The sequence below is a fragment of the Notamacropus eugenii genome, chromosome 3 (genome assembly GCF_028372415.1).
Source record: "Notamacropus eugenii isolate mMacEug1 chromosome 3, mMacEug1.pri_v2, whole genome shotgun sequence".
NCBI lineage: Eukaryota > Metazoa > Chordata > Mammalia > Diprotodontia > Macropodidae > Notamacropus > Notamacropus eugenii.
Window position 1 is genome coordinate 10,330,608 of NC_092874.1, and position 18,623 is coordinate 10,349,230.

Below are 18,623 nucleotides of genomic sequence, written 5' to 3' on the forward strand. Positions count from 1 at the left end.
TCAGAATAGCGACTGGGTCTTCATTCAAAGTCTGTGACTCAGTTGGAAATAGGCCCCCAGTCATTGTGGATCAGCTCTACAGGAACCCAGCATTCCTGTGGCCAAGTGCTCAATAAAATGACTTTTCAAGTGTGTTTCTGTGTATAAAATGAGATAGGGGGAGGAGAATGGGAAAGGGAGTCAGTGTTGAGAGTATGTTGCAGGGATATGTCTAGCAACCTTCATTGTTTCCTTCACGCACACACACACACACACACACACACACACACACACACATGCACACTCGCTTCCTAAGAAAACTTTGCTTTCATAGAAAATAAGGCCATTTGGGGCATTAGTCCTGGGCACAGAAGAATGCAGAGGAGGTGGATGTGGTCTCCTCTGTCTAGGATTAATGCCCCAAATGGCTTTTTTAAAGATTTATGAGCAGAATTTATAGAAAACTAAGGCAGAGAACCTTAAGTTCCACCATTACCAGGAGGTGATGCCCCTGCATCAGAGACAAGATGCAGGCAGGAATGGGGACTGCCATCTCTGTGCCTGGAATTTGTCTTAGTGGTATGAATAGGCATGGATGGGCAGGGACAAGTGAGGGCGGTGGAAACCGCCTAGGCTCCAGTCTGTAAGCCCTTTCTTTGCAGAATATGCTCAATGATATTTTAGGAAAAAGACCAGCAAGACTCAACAGAAGGGTTTTTTGAGAGATTTTTTAAGAAACACTGAGGCTTTGTCCAAAATCCCAGCCTTGTAAATGACCGTACCCTCCCCAGATGCCACACTCCATTCTGATAGGCAGGACAATGTGTCTGAGTTGAACAATCCTGGCATTCTAGCAGAACTTTGGCTTGGAGCGGAGAGAAGAGAAATCGGCCTCAAGGCCTGCATCTCTGTGACCTTTCCCAGGATCTGGCCAGACCCAGCTTTAGGCTTCCCCCTCACCACTCCCCAGCCAGTCTGTATTTTTAGACAATGCCCATGATGCACCCAGTTCTTAATCTGGTGGTGGCTGGGATGGAATGACCCCAAGTGGATGTGGGAACCAGTGCCGGGCACAAGGGCATCATTTATTGAATCCTGGGCTGGCTCCCTGAGAGGCTTCATCGACCTCTAGTTGTGAACCATAGTAATGGGAGGCCAAGGAGCTTCTGGGATTAACCACAGCCCTGCTTAGGATGGGGAGTGTGAATGTCAAGGTCATTAGGAGACCAGACTCTTTACTTATCTCTTCTGCTCTACTCCAAAATGGAAAATACTAGAAACTCAAACCAAGGCCATTATGGTCTGTTTTCATGAGATGATCAACCAGATATTGACCCATTTCCAGATGAGATCTGAGTGAACTTCTAGAGAGGGCATGGACATGGAATTGAGAAGACCTGAGTTCAAATTCTGACTCAGATTCTTACTACCAGCATGACCTTGAGTCTCATTTTTCTCCTTTGTAAACTGAGGGGGCCTTGAAGGCTTCTGAGGTCCCTTTTTGCACTATAGTCTATGTGATCCATTGGTCGTAAGGATATAGTCAACTCTCAGTTCACAGTAAGTGGATCCTCCATAGTGCAGCTGGTTGGCTGTAGGCTTCTGAAGAAGGTAAGAGACCTAAGGCCCTGCCCTCAAGGAACTCCCAGGCTAATGGAGCAGAACAAGCAAGAGACAATGTTCAAACAAGCTGTACACGGGATACATTGGAGGTCATCAACAGAGGGACTCACTTACATTAAGGGAGTTTGGGGAAGGCTTCATGGTGGAGGAGAGACTTTTTCTGGGACAATAAAGAAGCCAGGAGGAAGACCTGAGGAAGACAGGTGGTAAAATGTGCAGAGAAAGAAAATGGAATATACTGTGCCGGGAAAAATACTGAACCCAATTGTCACCATGGAGAGAGAGAGAGAGAGAGAGAGAGAGAGAGAGAGAGAGAGAGAGAGAGAGAGAGAGAGCTGCTTTTGGAACAGAACCATGTCAGAGGCCAGCCATGGCTGCAGGGAAACCTGTCAGAATCATAAGCTTCCTCCAAAGCTTGGTTTGCACCATCCTCTAGACCAACTCTTCCTAGATACTTTCTTTCAGAAGCATTTCCCACTCCCCCTTAGAATCACTTTGCTTTACTTTTTACTTACTCAGATACCCTTCCCCAGTCCAGTAGAGCTAAACCTCCCTGAGAGCAGGCACACTTTCTTTTTCGTTTGCATCTCAAGAATGATGAATAAGTTGTCCCTATCTTCCTGCCCACATAAGGTATAATGTCCCTTTCTTACACTCAAGCCTCTTGCCCTTAAATTCCACTGCAGAGCCCTTAATGGCTTTCTTCCTTCCACTCTTACAACCTAAGCCCTCCTTACCATCTAAGTTTACACTGATTTTCCCTTGGCCACCCCAGATGCCCACCCTTGGACACCTCTCTCCCACACTCTCTCTGGTCTTAGGATCCAAGGGGTGTGTGTGAAACTGGAAGGGGCTCAGGAAGTCAAATCTGTCTCATTTTTTAGATAAGAGATGAAGTTATTTGTCAAGGTCACATAGGTCATAAGGAGGAAAACCAGGATGGAAGCCAGAGGTTGCCTGATGGTGCCACCCTACTTTGCCATGCTCTTCTCTGCCTCAGGAACAGAAACTACTTACCTTTTTTAGTAGAAGGAGACAAAAGTAGAGAGCCTTCACACTATGCTCCTAGTTACCCCAAGTCTTCACCAAATCAAGTTTGTTCCTCCCTCTCCAGTAACTTTTGTTGTCTAATCATTTCAGTGAATTCTTCACAACCCCATTTGGGGTTTTCATGGCAAAGATACTGGAGTGGTTTGTCATTTCCTTCTCCAGCTCATTTTACAGTTGTGGAAACTGAGGCAGACAAAGGTTAAGTGGCTTGCTCTGGGTCACACAGCTAGGACTTGTCTGAGGCCAGTTTTGAACTTTGAAAGATGAGACTGGGCACTCTATCTACCAGGTCACTTACCTGCCCCCCCTCATTAACTAATCATTCTCAACAATGGACTCTTGATTCTTAGGAAGAATTTTTTAAATGACTGCATTGTTAGCAATACCATGAAGATCAACACTTCCACTGTTTTTCTTTAGAAAATGAGGGTGGTAGTTGTCGGGGCAGATGGGAAACTTTCAACACTGGAACCCCTGAACTGTTATTTTAGGGAAATGGATATTCCTAGGCACTGCCTTTCCCAAGTACAGTTTCTGAAACGCATATATTAGAATCACAGTCACTCTTTTGCTTTCCCCTTCATATCTTGTCTCCAGCCTTTCCTATGAGGGACATTTGGCCTCCCCATCTCTCTAAAAGGACAACAATCCTACTTTCTCCTTTGTTAGAAAAATGTCCTGAATACACCATGGAAACATGAATTGTTGCTGCTTTGTTGTGGTTAATTCTCTGCCCCCTTCTTTGTTTTTAAAGTAATTTTAGTGGTTCTTTTTTTAAACATCATAGTCATTTCCCACCAGACCCACCCCTACATCAAACACATTCTTGTAACAAAGAAAAGCAGTTCAACAGTATGTTGAAGAGGAAGGAGCATTGGCATTGGAATTGGAAGTCCCAGGTTCCAATCTGGGCTCAGTCATCCACTCCCTTTGTGACTGTGGACAAGTCACTTGACCTCACTGATTTCCACCTTTGTCAAATGAAATGTTTGTCTACATGGATGGTTCTAAAGTTTCCTTCAACTCTCAGTCTAAGCTCCCCCAGATGCTGATCAAGCAATCACAACCCAATAGGGTATACAATACTATGCTAATAAAAGCCACCACCTTTCTACCAAGTCAGAGGGTCACAACAACCTTAGAGGCCATCTACTCCAGCTAGACAGGATAACTTCAAAGGTCCCTTCCAGAGTTCAATCCGTCACCCAAGTTTATCTAAAAATCCTCATATTTATCATTTTTTATTTCAGATGAAATTAACCAGAATTATATAGTGAGTAAGTTCCTGGTGTGAGATTTGAGTTCAGGTCTTCATGATGCCCTTTCTAGGACTCCATACTCTATGACCCACTGCCTTCTTCAGGCAGCAATAGCCTTTCCAGAAAATTAGCAGTTTGAACTAGATACTCTCTAAGAACCTCGAGAGCTTATCACTGTGCATCTTCTTGCAGCATGTTTAAGAAAGCCCATCTTGCCATACTTATTTGCCTCCTGCACACTCTACCATGTGATGACACTAGTCTCCTTCAGATTCTTTGCCTTTCCCTGGCTGTCCCCCATGCCTGGAATGTTCCTCTTCCCTTCAACTCCTCTGCTTCAAGACAGTTAAAATCTTACCCTTTGCAGAAAGCCTTTTTCCCCACCTCCCCTCCCAATGCTTCCACATTGAGTTTACCTCCCAAGTATACTGTATTTAGCTTACATGTGCTCTACCATTGGCATCTTGTCTCTTCCATTAGTATATGACCATCTGGAAGGCAAGCAACATATGTTTGCCATTCTTTCAATTCCCAGGACCTAGTCCTGGGCTTGATACACAATAGGTATTTAATAAATGCTTGTTGATTATGACTATGATGGTAAAGAAGGGATGACTCATCTCCAATGGAAGGCTACTCTACTAAGCTTTCTCTAGTTCATTCCAGCAATAAGAACCTTCAGCTTTTTTCACTAGCTTTTTAGAACCTTAAATGGGGGTGGGGATGGCTAATTTGGTTTGGTTCAAATCCAGAACCGAGTTGGGGGTCAAGAGGAGTTTGTACTTTCTCATCATAAAGCATGTCCAGTCCTATTTTGTGGTTTGTGATTCAGTAAATAAAGTTTGACTAATACGTATGCTCTGTACGTAAAGACCCAGCCATTTCATATTACAAGTCCTCATGGTTCATTTGGGGAGGGGGGGATGTTGCTGTGACTTGTCCAATCTATTTTGTTAATCAAAGATGAATCAGAGGTGATAAATTAAACACCTGGCTTCTAATGCCTCCACCAAACAAGCAGTCCAGAGCCAACAATCCAGTGCCTCCCATACAGGCTTTGTGTAAGGCAACTGAGGCTGCAAAGACACAAGAAAATTGCCTTCCAAGGGGGCTCCCATTCTCACAAATGAATAAACCAAATAAACAGCTCTTCACTGCGAAGAATCATAAAGGTTCTTAAGGCTTCATCAGCAAGATCCTACAGGAAGGAAATTTGTTGGAAATTCCTCTGGACACTTTACTTTTCCCCTGATATTGACCTTCCTCTGTCCATTGCCCTCAAATTTTCATTTGCATGGGATTTAGGGTTAAATGCGCTTACTATGCACGTGTTGGGGGCCATGGTGTTAGAGACACTGATTCTCCTGGATAAGAGAGTAGCAGTGCAGTGGGGTCAGTCAAGGTGATTGTCATCCGTAAGCAGTATTGAGAGAGACATAAAGCCCAGGGTTTACTCAGAATGCTGCAAGCTCTGGTATCTCTTACTCTGGTCAGACCACACCTGCAGGATCAGTTTAACTGCCATGGATCCAGTGGAGAGCCAGCAAGATGGTGAAACGGAGATCATGCTGGATGACAATTGGTCCAAAGGACTTGGGGTGCTTAGTCTAAAGACGAGAAGATTGGAGCAGGGTGTCTCTAGAGGGTTCTGTGTAGAGACATGAAGGAAGTTATGAACTTGGGCAAAAAATCAAACAACTACATCTCTATTTTAATATAACAGGTTTCCATCGTAACCCAACATATTTTACCTTATACATTTAAAAACACTACTTTAAGAAGGGGTCCATGGACTTCACCAGGAAGGAACCCTTGACTTAGAGGAAATACAGTAACAGCCACCAGGTATGTCATCCTTAGAGTTTACAGAGGGCTTTGCATATATGAATCTCATTTGATCTTCCAAAATAATCCTGTGTAATAGTTGTGATCATTATCCCTACCTTCAGATGAGGCAACTGAGGCAGAGATAAGTAATGTGATTTGCTCACATAGTTAGTCTAAGGCAAGATTTTAACTCAGGTGTTTCTGACTCCTAGTTCAACACTGTGTTATGACCTTGCTGTCTCAGCTTAGGAATGTGACAGGCATCTTTAAGTACCCAATGGGATGTCCTGTGGAAGAGGGAATGATTAGCTTTGCTCAGCTTGACCCTAAAGGGACAAAACGAGAAAGCGGGTGGGCTACTGCAGAGTGGTATATTTAGGTTAGATGTCAGAAAAGCTTCGCGCTGTCCCAGATTGGAAGGGACTGCCTCAAAAGGTTGAAATACTTTACTCCTATTCTTGATTCAAACGCATAGTTGGACATGCTTTAGATGAGCAAAGGAAGTCACATATATAAAGTGCTTTGAAAACCTTACTGCACTATATAAATTCTAGTTCATATTATCATTACCATATAATATGATTGTTGTGGGTACTCTTGCTGTTTAAAGCCTGTCCAAAGCTGAGCATCGTACCTCTGGATGCCCAGGAGCTAAGCCAACAGCTTGACTGGTGAAGTCTTAGGGAATAGACTCCCCTCCCTCCATGATGCAAAACTAAGCAGCAAAAGAAGGAGGCCAGCTCCCACGTGGCAGTATCTGGCTTTTAATCACATCCTAACATGACTGGAAACAAAAGAGCAATCAGAGCTCTTTGAACATTGCCTTGAATGGCTGTTGACAGGAAGCGTATGGCGGACTCTTGACATTTATTAACCAAATCTAGTGTTATTCTGTCCATGATTCAGTGCATTTCTTTGAGGTTCTTCAGGTATGTCTGACTACCCTAATGCTGGAAACCAATGCCAGATAAATATTTGCTTAGCTTTCTTCAAGCCAAGTCTTAGGAGATTAGGTAATCACAAATTCCCTTTGTAAATACCGTGTACCCCCCCTCCCCAAGAAGGAGGAGGGAGAACACAAGGAGGAAGGGTCAGCTTTTCATAAAATCAGGCCTTAGAGGGGCTGCCTTGGAGTCACACAGGGGGTAAATGAGTCTCAGAGAAATCATGTGACTTTCCTAAAGTCAGATAGGTATTAAGTGTTGGAGGGCTGGATTCGAACACAGGCTTTCTAATTCAAGCAAGACTGCATTTTCCACTTAAAATATACTTCAGAGGAATGTGCCAATAGGTTCCTGGAGAGCTACCAACCTGCATGTTTTTACCAGCCTGGTATTGTATTCATCCATAGGTGTAATGCGGACTGAGTAGCATAAGGCCATGTTTTCTGAGCATTTCTGAGCAGTTTTACTTTCCCACAGTCAGAAGAGCATAGAGCTAGAGTGAGAGCTCCAACGGGGGTCTCCTACCCATAACCCAGCACACCGAGGTCTGAGCCAACACACTCAGATGCACTTGTGGCTCCATGAACAATTCACTCTCTCTTGGCACCCACTCAGAGCTGCCTCTGGGAAACTCAGCAGAGCTTGAATGTGGCTCATGTCTAGCTCTTCAAAGATATGAGTAAAAAAGTCCTCAGATCCTGTTCAAGCCCTCATGGTGATTAGGTATACTCCAATACAGAACAGTTTGTATTCAGTCACACAGAAAATGAGGGGAAAATATACATAAAGTACTCACTGTAGCCCATTAACAAATGGGCTTAATGTCTCCCGGGCCCTACTGCCCTCCAGGCTTTTGCCTATTAAATAAAATAATCCCAGCATTTCTCCACAGGGTGCTCATTGTGAAAGACAGCTAAAGAGAAGAACTGGTATTTTAACCTAGAGGTAAGAGAGAGCCCTTTGAGTTTCTTGAGCAGGGCAGGGGCATGGTCAGACTTGTATTGTAGAAGTATCAGTTTGGTCACTCTAAGGAGGATGAAGCAGAAAAGAGGAAGCAGAGATTCAGGGAAAACAATGAGGAAACTGTTGTAATAGTCTTGGCCAGGGGTGGGGAACCTTCTGCCACATATGGCCCTCTAGGTCCTCAAGTGCAGCAGATTCCATCAAAATTCCACACTTGGGGACCTAGAGGGCCACATGTGGCCTCAAAGACAAAGGTTCCCCACCCCTGCTAGGCCGTAGATGATGGCCTGAGGTGATCTGATCTTTTGGACCTCTTCTTCTAGGATTTTATCTCCTAAGAATTCCTGGCTTTCCCCAGTGACAATCTTCCTGTGCTGGACCTCTTATCTTCTTTCCTTTCTGCTTCCTCTTTGAATTTTCTTAGCTTTTCAAGACTCCAGGAGTATATTTATTTGAACCATCCTCACTAGCTTCACTCCATTCCTGGCCAAAATAAATCGTGGACTAGGCAGAGAGACAACTCCCATTTTCAGGTGCTATTTCTTTAAAAAAAAAAAAAGGATTAAAATAGATTTTTTATGATATCTTTGGGTTTTATTTTGTTGTTGGTGGTGGTGGTGGTGAGACAGTTGGGGCTAAATGACTTGCCCAAGGTCACACAACTAGAAGGTCTCAAATGTCTGAGGTTGAATTTGAACTCAGGTCCTGTGCTTCATTTACTACAATACCTTTATTTTTACAGAACAAAAGGGGAAGAGGAGACATGGAGTGACGCTTGATACCTGGGCCAGACAAGGCAAAAAAATCTGGTCTATTACAGCCCACGGACCCTGGATTGAGTACAGAAGACATGAGCCAAGATAAGACTGGAGGTTGGTTTTCTGCGTAAGAATTCCTGGCGGGCAGACTCTGTTAACATGAGCATTTTTTAAGCAATCTGATAATTATGAATCAAATGCAGTCGGACAAATAAAGCAGTAACATGGCGGGGTGGGGCAGGGGAGGGAGAGGGGTGAGACAGAACAGGCAGAATTCTTCCAGAAAGCTCCCATTTGGAGAAAAGGTACAGCCACCATGGTCTAGTTGTGTCATGAAGCACATTGGTGCACATTTGTCTCCTTCAATAGAATTCCATTCCTGGAGGGCAGGAACCCTGTTGCTTGCTTGTATTTTCATCTCCCTCTTTATACATTGACTGCTCCAAAATATGTAGTAATAAATGCTTTGTCTAGCTGTCATTCAGTATCTATCTATGGCGCTTTATCTCAATCATCTAGGTATCATCTATTTATTCGTCACTGATTTCTATCATCTACTACTTGTCTATCTCTGTGGTTCCATCCCTCTATCTTGCTAGCTAACAATCTAGTTGTGCTCCCCACACTGAACAAAGGAGATCCCTTTATTTCCACTTGGCCTCTCCTGTCAGCCTTTCATTCCTATTAGACATAATGCTTTCAAATGCAAACACCACATTGCTATAAGTCCATCCTAAGGCAAAAATAACTAATGCCATATCATATCTACAATAAGATTATACCAGAACACTGGATACCTGATATTACTGGGAGTGCAGGAGGCTGCACGTTTTTGTCTCCACTCTGAGCTTGCTTGTGCTCTCATGACATAACTTGAGCATACTTTAAAACCTTTCCCTATAGGAGAATTGGATCTATTATTGGTAGGTTATATAATTAGATTATATGATCAAAAGATTTGGAAGTGGAAGACCTTAGAATTCACCTGGTCCAGTTTCCTTACTTGATATATGAGGAAACAGGCCCACTCAGGAAAAACAGATTATCTGTGATATCACAGAGTTTATAAGTTGGCCTGCAGGGATTCCACCTGGGGTCTTCTGAGGCCAAGTGAGGTGCTGGGTCACAGCTGGCTGCTTCTCCCACCCTCCCTTCCTTTATCCTGCCCCACTCATTCTAAAAGGCAAACGGGATGCTCTTGCATTTGCCAAGTGGATTTGATGGCCAAGCTGAGGCCCTCCAGGCTCATCAGAGACTCGCTCACCCACCTTCTAACTTGAAGATTTTAGATATTCCATTTAAGGCAATGTCACAAGAATGCCAAGGCATGAGAACTTCAATTGTCCCACTTGCAAAACTCCAGTCAAGCAGGATAAGATGGGGCGCCAACCTTAGCCCTATTCTTTCACCCATTTCTCTATTTGCCAATAAGCAGGTTTTCATCTATTTCAGGAAATGTTCCGGGACACCTGGAAATACAAATTAACCTCAGAATGTTTCCTGAAGCCTTCCCAGCAATCACATCTTAAATTTCAGGATGACTTCATGCATTGTTCTCTGCATGGTTGGAGGCTGTGTTCTAACCACAGAAAGAAGTGAGGAAATAGGACATTGGACAAAGAACTTCAATGCAGCCTGCAGGGGTGTGTGCTGTGGAGGGTGAGGTCTTTCCAGGTCATGGCCCCACCCCAAAGAAAACCCAGCAGAAACAGTGGCTCTTAAGGATGGCAGTGTTTCCAACCCGACCAAAGAACACTGTTGGCATGCTTGTCCTCTCCCTCTCATGCCCAAATCCAGAGAAATGCAGTGGCCCATCATCACAGAGAGGAGACAGTATGCTGAGGAAAAGAGACATTGCCACCAGTGTCGGATGCTGCAGAGAGGGCAAAAAGGAAGCCAGCATTCCTGAAACATTTACTCCATGCCCGGCACATGGTAAAGGAGTTACATTTTAACAGGGAAAGACAACACATGAGAAGATCCAGTAAGGGTGAGAAATGAGCATAGGGAATGGGGTGGAAGGAAAATGAATACAAGACATTTTGGCCCCCTTCACAAATGGAAGAACCTGGTGCTGAGGGAGATTCCAGGATGAGGCAGCACTAGAGGCATGATTTTGAGGTCCAGAAATCCTCACAACAATCCTTGGTGGTAGGTATGTGGCCCAGGGTCACAAAGCAAATAAATGACTGAGACTGGACTTGAACTCCTGTCTTCCTGACTCCAGGACCACTGCTCCAACCTTTGGGTTATCTAACTGCAGCCCAGAGAGAGGCCTCCTCAAGGTCACACAGCTGGAAACCATAATTTGAACTCAGTCCCTATGACTCTTTCGTCAATCCTCCCCCATCCCTGCCAGGCCTAGAGGCCTGAGGGCTACCCGAGTCTTCTTACTTCTATCCTGAGGTCTTTGGTTGGCCAAACCAGATGCTCATATGAGAGAAAGGACGTTCCAGAGTCGAACAAGGGTTGAGCTTTATTTCAGGGTCTAGTTACAAGTGCAGGGGAATTCTTCCTTAGGAGGGAGTGAAGAATCTCCCAAGGAGGCAAAGATCTTACAATAAGAGATTGGAAGTAGAAGTATAAGTGGGGAGAGAGGGGGAGGGGAGAGAAGAAAGAGGGAAAGCGGAGCCTTGTTGTCCTGTCCGCTCCGCACCCCTCCGCCCAAGAGAACTTTCAGGCTTTCCTGACCCTACTTAAACCCTCCAGCAGCATAGTTTGCATCTGAATACCGTGCTGTTAGATAACAATAGTGTGCCCAGATCCGGGACAATCTCGAGGGCGGGGAGAGCTCTCTCCCATCACGTTTCTCATGGGAAGAGGCGGAAATACACGAGATAGCTCGGTTCACCTCGATTCCCAGTCGTTTCCTGGGGGGTCTCGTGAGAACTCTAAGATTTAGAAGTTCCCACCTTTACCCGCCCGAGACTGTCCACCTGGAATTGAGCTTCCATCCCCAACACATCCCCATACCCTTTACAGCTGAAGTGAGTTTGGGACCTCAATCAGATTGACCTGAGGTTTTCAGAATTACCCTTCTACATTGGCAAAGTCCTCTGAAAGGAGGTGTCTGGTTGAGTCTTAAACACATCAATTCTGACCCCTCAGGAATCAACTCTCACCTTGTAAAACAAGGACGATGGACTGTATAGAGCAGGGATTTCTAACATGGCATCTAGAAACATTTTTGAAAAATATTTTGATAACTATATTTCAATACAATATTGTTTTACTATAATCTTAAATGTTTTATATTATGCATTAAAAAAACTCCTTCTGAGCAGGGATCCATAGGTTTCTGTAGACTCCCATCCATGGGGTCCATGACAAAGAGAAGGTTGAGAAGACTTTGTTTAGAGGATTTCCCAGGCCACTTCCAGCTGCGAGGTCTAGGGCCTATGGGTAGACTAGTCAGTCATGGGATTCTCTGGTGGCTGTCATCAATGTAGGGTCATCAACATTAATATAGCAAGAAAGATGAAGAAGAGAGAAGAGGCACACTTCTGGGCTTTAGTGTATCGGTGGTTGAGGGCTAGTAGCTACACTGGAGACCCTCTCATCCAGACCTGTCCTTTTAAAATATACAGGCAAGTTATCTGAAAGACACACAAGTGACCTGTCTATGAAACCCCTGGGGGTTGGCACTCAGAGCTACACCTTCTGACTGCAAACATTTTGCTCTCTCTACTGCACCTAACTATTTCTCTGCTGCTCACTGAGTTCCAGTGGCTAAGAAATGAATTGCCTAAAAGTCCAATTTAACTCTGGACTTTGCCTTGGTAACCCCAGGTAACCTCTAAGTTGCTTAACTTTCCTTGTCTCTGCTTACTCATCTCCAAAAAAGGACATTTCTGTGCTTCAGACAAAGTGTACTCAGCCCAATGAAGGCACCTAATTAGCATTCAACCTTCAACCAAGGACTTTCAAGAGCCTTCAAAGCACTTAGAGTCATAGGATTTGCCTTATAAGGAACCTGAGAGGTCATCTATCTAACCCAAACATCCCATTTTAAAGTAGAGGAGACTGAGGTTCAGAGGTGACACCCAAGATCACACAAGTAGAAAGTCACAGAGCCAGGATTCCAAGGCAGGTCTTCTGACCACAAATCCCTTGGTCTAATAGCCTGGAGGCTCTCTCTGAGAAGCAACATCAAAGAAGGGAGCCAGGGTTCAAGAGGATGACCGAGGCCATACAGTCAGAAAGTGAAAGAAGCAGGAAGATGGGCCAGTATCAAGAGTTTGCTCAGTGCTGAGGTTGGGCAAGCAGAAAAACAGACTTGAGTTCAGGGAGGCCGCTAATGAGCAGGACTTAAGTAGTCTCTTATTTGTGGCTGAAAGATTCTCTCCGAAAGGGCAAAGGGGAGAGAGAGAGAGAGAGAGAGAGAGAGAGAGAGAGAGAGAGAGAGAGAGAGAGAGAGAGAGAGAGAGAGAGAGAGAGAGAGAGAGAGGAAGGGAAAGAGAGAGAAAGAGAGAGAGAGGAAGGGAGAGAGAGAGATTGTGTCCGTGTGTCTATGTGTGTCTGTGTATGTGTCTGTATGTGTGTTTGTGTCTGTGTGCCTGCACCCAAACATTTTTTATTTCATTCTTTTCCAAGATGCTGACCTTATAAAATGCAAGTCATTCTCAAATACAGACATCTTCCTATTTAATATGAGTACTTCCAGATTCAGGGCATTTCAAAGGGCCAAAAGAGAGAGCCTTGAGAGACGTGGTGACCAGATCAGCCAATCTCAGAGTTCTGCTGAGTGCTAATGTTGGACTCCCAGCGAATCCAAGGGCCTGGGCCCTGGTCCTTTCCAAAGCTGACTGTAGAAATCAGGATCATGATATTGGACTTGTCTCGTCACCACCTCTCACAAGACAGATTTGGGGGGTTTAGTCATTGATGATAAAACTTGATCTGCTGCTTCAGCGTGTTACCCAAGGGGCTCCCAGACAGGCTTAAGGGGACCATGATAATGGAAGAAAAATGCACCATCTCCCTCCCATTTTCTGGCCCAGCTGCCAAGAGCAGACCTTAGCATTTCTGCATCTCTTCTAAGCCACAGCAATGACAGGATATCCCTGACTACATCTCACCAAACTTAACCAATCTGTATCCCCAGGAGCATCTCACCTCGATAACAGACACCTCTTCCTGCCAACTGTGGAAACTGAACCCACGGTAAGAACCACACACAGCACTGTCGAGTGCGAATTCTGTTTCTAGCTGACATACTTGCTCCAAGTGATCACAGATAAAGCAACTTGTTTTCACCACTGGTAGAAGAGTCAATGAGTTCATTTTGTAGGACTGTGAGGATGCTGAAATCAAGTCCTTGCCAAGTGTTCATGAGGAGTTCAGCCTATGCTGGGGGCACAAAGACAAAAAAGAAACAAGTGCCTACCTCCAGGAAACTTGCATCCCATTGGGGAGGCCTCGGGTATGTGGAAGTGTTTAAAAAATAAACACAAGAAGTAACTTGGAGGGGAGGACCCTAGGCAAGGATTCACAGAATAGGTGGGGCTTGGGCTGGGCAGGAGATGCTAAGAGGCAAAAGGGGAGAGGGGGAAGTCTTGCAGACATGGGAGGCAGCTCATAGAAAGCCACAGAGACAAGAGTTGCAATGACCTGAAGCCAATTTGGCTGAACCAACCGATCAATCAGCAGTAATCATGAACCACCCTATACAGCAGGCACTGTGCTTGGTCCTGGGGATACAAAGAAAGGGAAAAGACATAACTGCCCTGAAGGAACTCACAGTCTAATGTAGGGGAGGGGTGGAAAATAGCAAACCGCCAAGTCCAGACAAGCTGCCTACAGGACAATCAGAAGATAATTAGCTGAGGACGCCACTAGATTTAAGGGATCAGGAATGATATCGTGCAGATTATATATGGAACTTAAAGGAAGACCAGGAAAGCCTGAAGTTGGGGAAGAGGAGAGAGAGAGCCTTCCAGTCATGCGGAACAAGCCAGAGAGAACGTCCAGAGCTGAGAAATGGAATGTCTTGTCTGTGGAACAGCCAGGAGGCCAGTGTGCCTGGATGGACTAGTAGCTTAGGAGGGTGCAGTAGAGTGTAAGAAAACTGAAAAGGGGACAAGGGACCAGGCTATAAAGGACTTTGGATGCCAAGCGGAGGAGCTGATATTTGGTCTTGGTGGTGATGGGGAGCCTCTGGAGTTTGTTGAGTAAGGTGGGATGACATGAGCAGAGCTGTGCTTTAGGAAAATTGTGTGGGGCAAGGGAGGATGAGGAGGTGAAAACCACTGGTGAAAAGATTCAGTATTCAATACAAACTGTTGGAAAAAATGAACAAGTGAGGGACTGAAGAAACATTTAGATTCAAATTTCATGGGCAGAGCCAAGATGGCAGATAAGAGGCAGCCACCCTGCTGAACTCTCTCAACATTCCCATGGAAAGAGCTTCCAAATAATGCCTCAGATCAAGTCGTGGAACAGCTGAGGCAGCAAAACGTCAGGGTGAGACTTTTTCCAGCCTAAGGAAATTTATGAGGTCAGCAGGAGAAGGCTGTGCCACCTGGGTGGCAGTCTGTCCAGAGCTCACGTGCACAGGTCAGACAGCTGGGCAGAAAGGGATCACAGGGAGCCTTTTGCTGGCACAAATTGGCAGCATTAGTGCCCACATGCAGTTGAAGGGTGGAAAGGAGGCTGGGAATCAGTTAGAAGAGTGAAGAGCCCTTCCTGGGTAAAGAACAGTGAGCAAACCAGGAGAGCAGTGACCATACCTATGCTCACTTCACTCCACGGTAAACTTAGTCTGAGGGAGGAAGGAAGGAAGGGAAGGAAAGAGGGAGGGAGAAATAGAGGGGAAGAAGGAAGGGAAAAGGAAGGAGAAAAGAAGGGAAGGAGGGGCTCATGGAATGCCTACTATGTTCCAAGCAGTGGTGTGTCACAAGTATTATTTAATTCTCACAGCAACCCTGGGAGGTAGGCGCTAATGGTATTTCCCTTTACAGCTGAGGAAACTGAGGCAGACATGTTTAGTGACTTGCTGAAAATCACCAAGATAGGAAGGATCTGAAGCTGGATCTGAACTCAGGTTTTCCTAACTCCAAAATCAGTTCTCTGCGCACTGTGGTGCCCCACAGCTGTTCTATCAAAAATAGAAAATAAAGTGAAAAAGTGCTTCTGCAGTTTCTGCTATGAATTAGTCTTTAAAAACCTGAAGAAAAGATAAAACAGAACTGTCCACACACCTTACTCAGATCCTGCAGTCACAAAGCATCACAAGCCTTTCTCAGTCTGGCACTCCCATCATCAGCCTGTTTATACTCCATGTTTCTAGACCTTTCCACATAAGCACTCCAACAGGTTATTATCAGAAGTATCATATGAACTGAACAGAAAAGTTGATCTAGTGTTCCACAAACGCCACCATGGGTTGTCCTGATGACTCCCAGTCTGTGACGAATCTTCATGTTTTGACTACATAGGTCATAACTAATGGCAAAGCAAGAGGCGTGTGTTAAGTGCTAATTGACTAATTGGCTAATTAAGTGCTAATCCGTGGGTCTGATCTGCCCCCTGGTTAGATTCTGCCTCTGCTGGCACATTAGCTGTTTGAGTCAAGTTAAAGCAGCCAAGAGGAACCTTAGAACCTCCTCCTAGCCTCACTTGTCATAACTGCTGCAAAATCTACTGGAAAAAGTTCTAGACTTGACTCTGACAATTCTTTATGACCTGCGTCGTATCACTCGACTTAGCTCTCTCATCTGTAAAATAAAGATAATGACCCTTCCACTTCCTATCTTAAGTGATTGCTGAGGAAAGTGCTTTGGAATACACTACAAAATGTTGTAGAAAGGGAGACTATTGTTGAGTGGAATTCCACCTAAAGTGGTGCGTTGGCTAGGAATTCTTTTCTTTCTTGCTTTGTTAGGATTAGGTGGGAATGGTTGGTATCCAAAGCACCAAAAAGCACTTATTGTATATTGTTTCACCCAGGAGTTCATCTCACGGTACACACAAGAACGGTGAAACAGGTTAACAGGTAAAGTATTGTACAAACCTTACAGTGTTATATAAATGCTTATTATTGTGGAGGTGGTGACTGTTTTGTTTAAAGGACTCATCCAGGAAGTTCCTCCATCACCTTGAGTTTATAGGGTGATAAGTCTCTGGGACCATTGAGTCTGGAGATAGTGAAATGGACAGACCGAGACAAGCACAGGCAAGAGTCAATTGAGAATTTGGGAGTGTCCTTATTAGCCAGCGGTTGTCCTCAAAAGAGGCAGCCCTGAACAAAGGTGTGTGTGCCTTTTAAGCATCTTAGCCCTTCCCGGTACAGCCTTGCCGTTCCAATAGCACACATTCTTCACAGAACAGTTTTGACAGGGGTTCCTAGGTACTGCTAGGCAAGGGGGCACAACAGAGAGGGGGGCCCAGGCAGCTGCCAGGCAAAGGGGTACAACAGAAAGTGCAGCCACTAACAGAAAGTGGCTACTAGGCCCAACCCTGCCTAGAAACTCAACAGACATTATCTCAACCCAGGGGCTCCGGGGGGGGGGGGGGGGGTGGAGGAGGAGAATAATGTCCATTTCAATAGCATCATAGATTTACAGCTGAAAGGGCCAAAAGAGATTAAATAAAATCATGGGTCACTTCATCCAACCCCCTCATATTAAAAAACAAGAAACTGAGGTCCAAAAAGTGAAGTGACTTGCCTAAAGTCACACAGATAGTAAAGGATCCAATGGCACCTCGTTGAAAAGACAAGGACAATTCCTGGCTTGGTTTCATACGCTGAGGCTGCTCCAGAAAGGACCAAGGAGCATCTCCAAACTAGTCCATTTGTCTTGGAGCAGCTTTGGTGTCTGTGAACCAACAAAGAGCACCTATCTCCTAGGGTTGTTGTGAGGATCAAATGATATAATATTTGGAAGGTACTTTGCGAACCTTATAGCATTAGATAAATGCAACCTGGTTTAGTAACTTTGACCCCTTTCTACCCCAATCTTTTTTTTCCTTTGGCTTTAAATTATCTTCTCAAAAAAGGGGTTCATTCATTTGGATATATCCAATAGGCAATTGATGGAGGGGGACTGGAGCTCAGGAGAGAGATGAGGGCTGAATATACAGATCCAGGAGTTACCTGCAAGAGATAATACTTAAACCCTTCTTTCCTTCTTTTATTTCTCCCCCCTTTGTTAATTTCCTTCCTTCTGTGCTCCCTCTCTCCCCCAGCCCAGATTCAGGGAATAGTTAGACTTTGAATTTAGCCTTGACAGATGGCTGGCCCTTAGGTAGAACTGGAGAACATATTTCACATAGAAGGATGGGAATGAGTTTAGGGACAGAAGTAAAGAAAGCATGTTTAGGGAATATCTAATTGTCATATTTGACTATCATGTAGGGTGTGTACCAAATTACTGAGGTCCCTATATGTACAAAAAATATTTATAACAGCTGTTTTTGTGGCAGTAAAGAACTGGAAATTGCAGTGATGACCATCAATTGGCGAATGGTCAAACAAGTTGTGGTATATGATTGTCAAGGGATATTATTGTGCTCTAAGAAAGGATGAGTGTAGTTTTAGAAAAACATGGCCAGAACTAATGCAAAGTGAAATGAGAAGAACCAGGAGATCATTGTGCACAGTAACAACAATGCTGTAATGATGACCAACTGGGAAAGACTTGGCTACTCTGGTCAAGATCATGATCCAAGACAATTTCAAAGATCTCATGATGAAAAAATGCGCTTCTCCTCCAGAGAGACAGCTGATGAACTCTGAGTGCAAAATGAAGTATAATTGTCTTTTTATACATTTATTGTCTGATATGGCTAATGTGGAAATATGTTTTGTGTACTTTCACATGTATAATTGATATTATTTTGCTTACCTCCTTCATAAGCATGGGAGGGAGTGAGGGAGAGGATTTAGAAATCAAAATTTAGAAAGAAAAGAATGTTAAAAACAAACTAAAATATTGTGTGTTAAAAATTAAGCTTCAATGAAAAATAACAAACATTTAAAAAAAATGTTGAAGTCCTTGAAGAAAACAAACCAAGGGACTCACTCACCCTGGAGCTGAAGCTTGTTTCTCTCTCCTTCAGAGTACCTGCTTCATAGAAGATGGTTTTTTCATTTTATGACTTGGCTCCTTAGAGGGGAAGCACCCTTTTCCTTTTGAACATTTTAAGATTGCCAAGCAAAAGAGAACCAGTGTTGGAAAACCTGATCCATGTTTCTTTAAAGGTTGTGTGTGACTGCTCAT

The 18,623-nt window shown here is 44.4% G+C and overlaps 1 long non-coding RNA gene across 1 annotated transcript in view; it reads right to left on the reverse strand.

The window, feature by feature from the left end:
* LOC140532407 (uncharacterized) overlaps positions 1-18,623 on the reverse strand; it is a 110,368-nt gene that overhangs the window by 81,844 nt on the left and 9,901 nt on the right. The window lies entirely within an intron of this gene.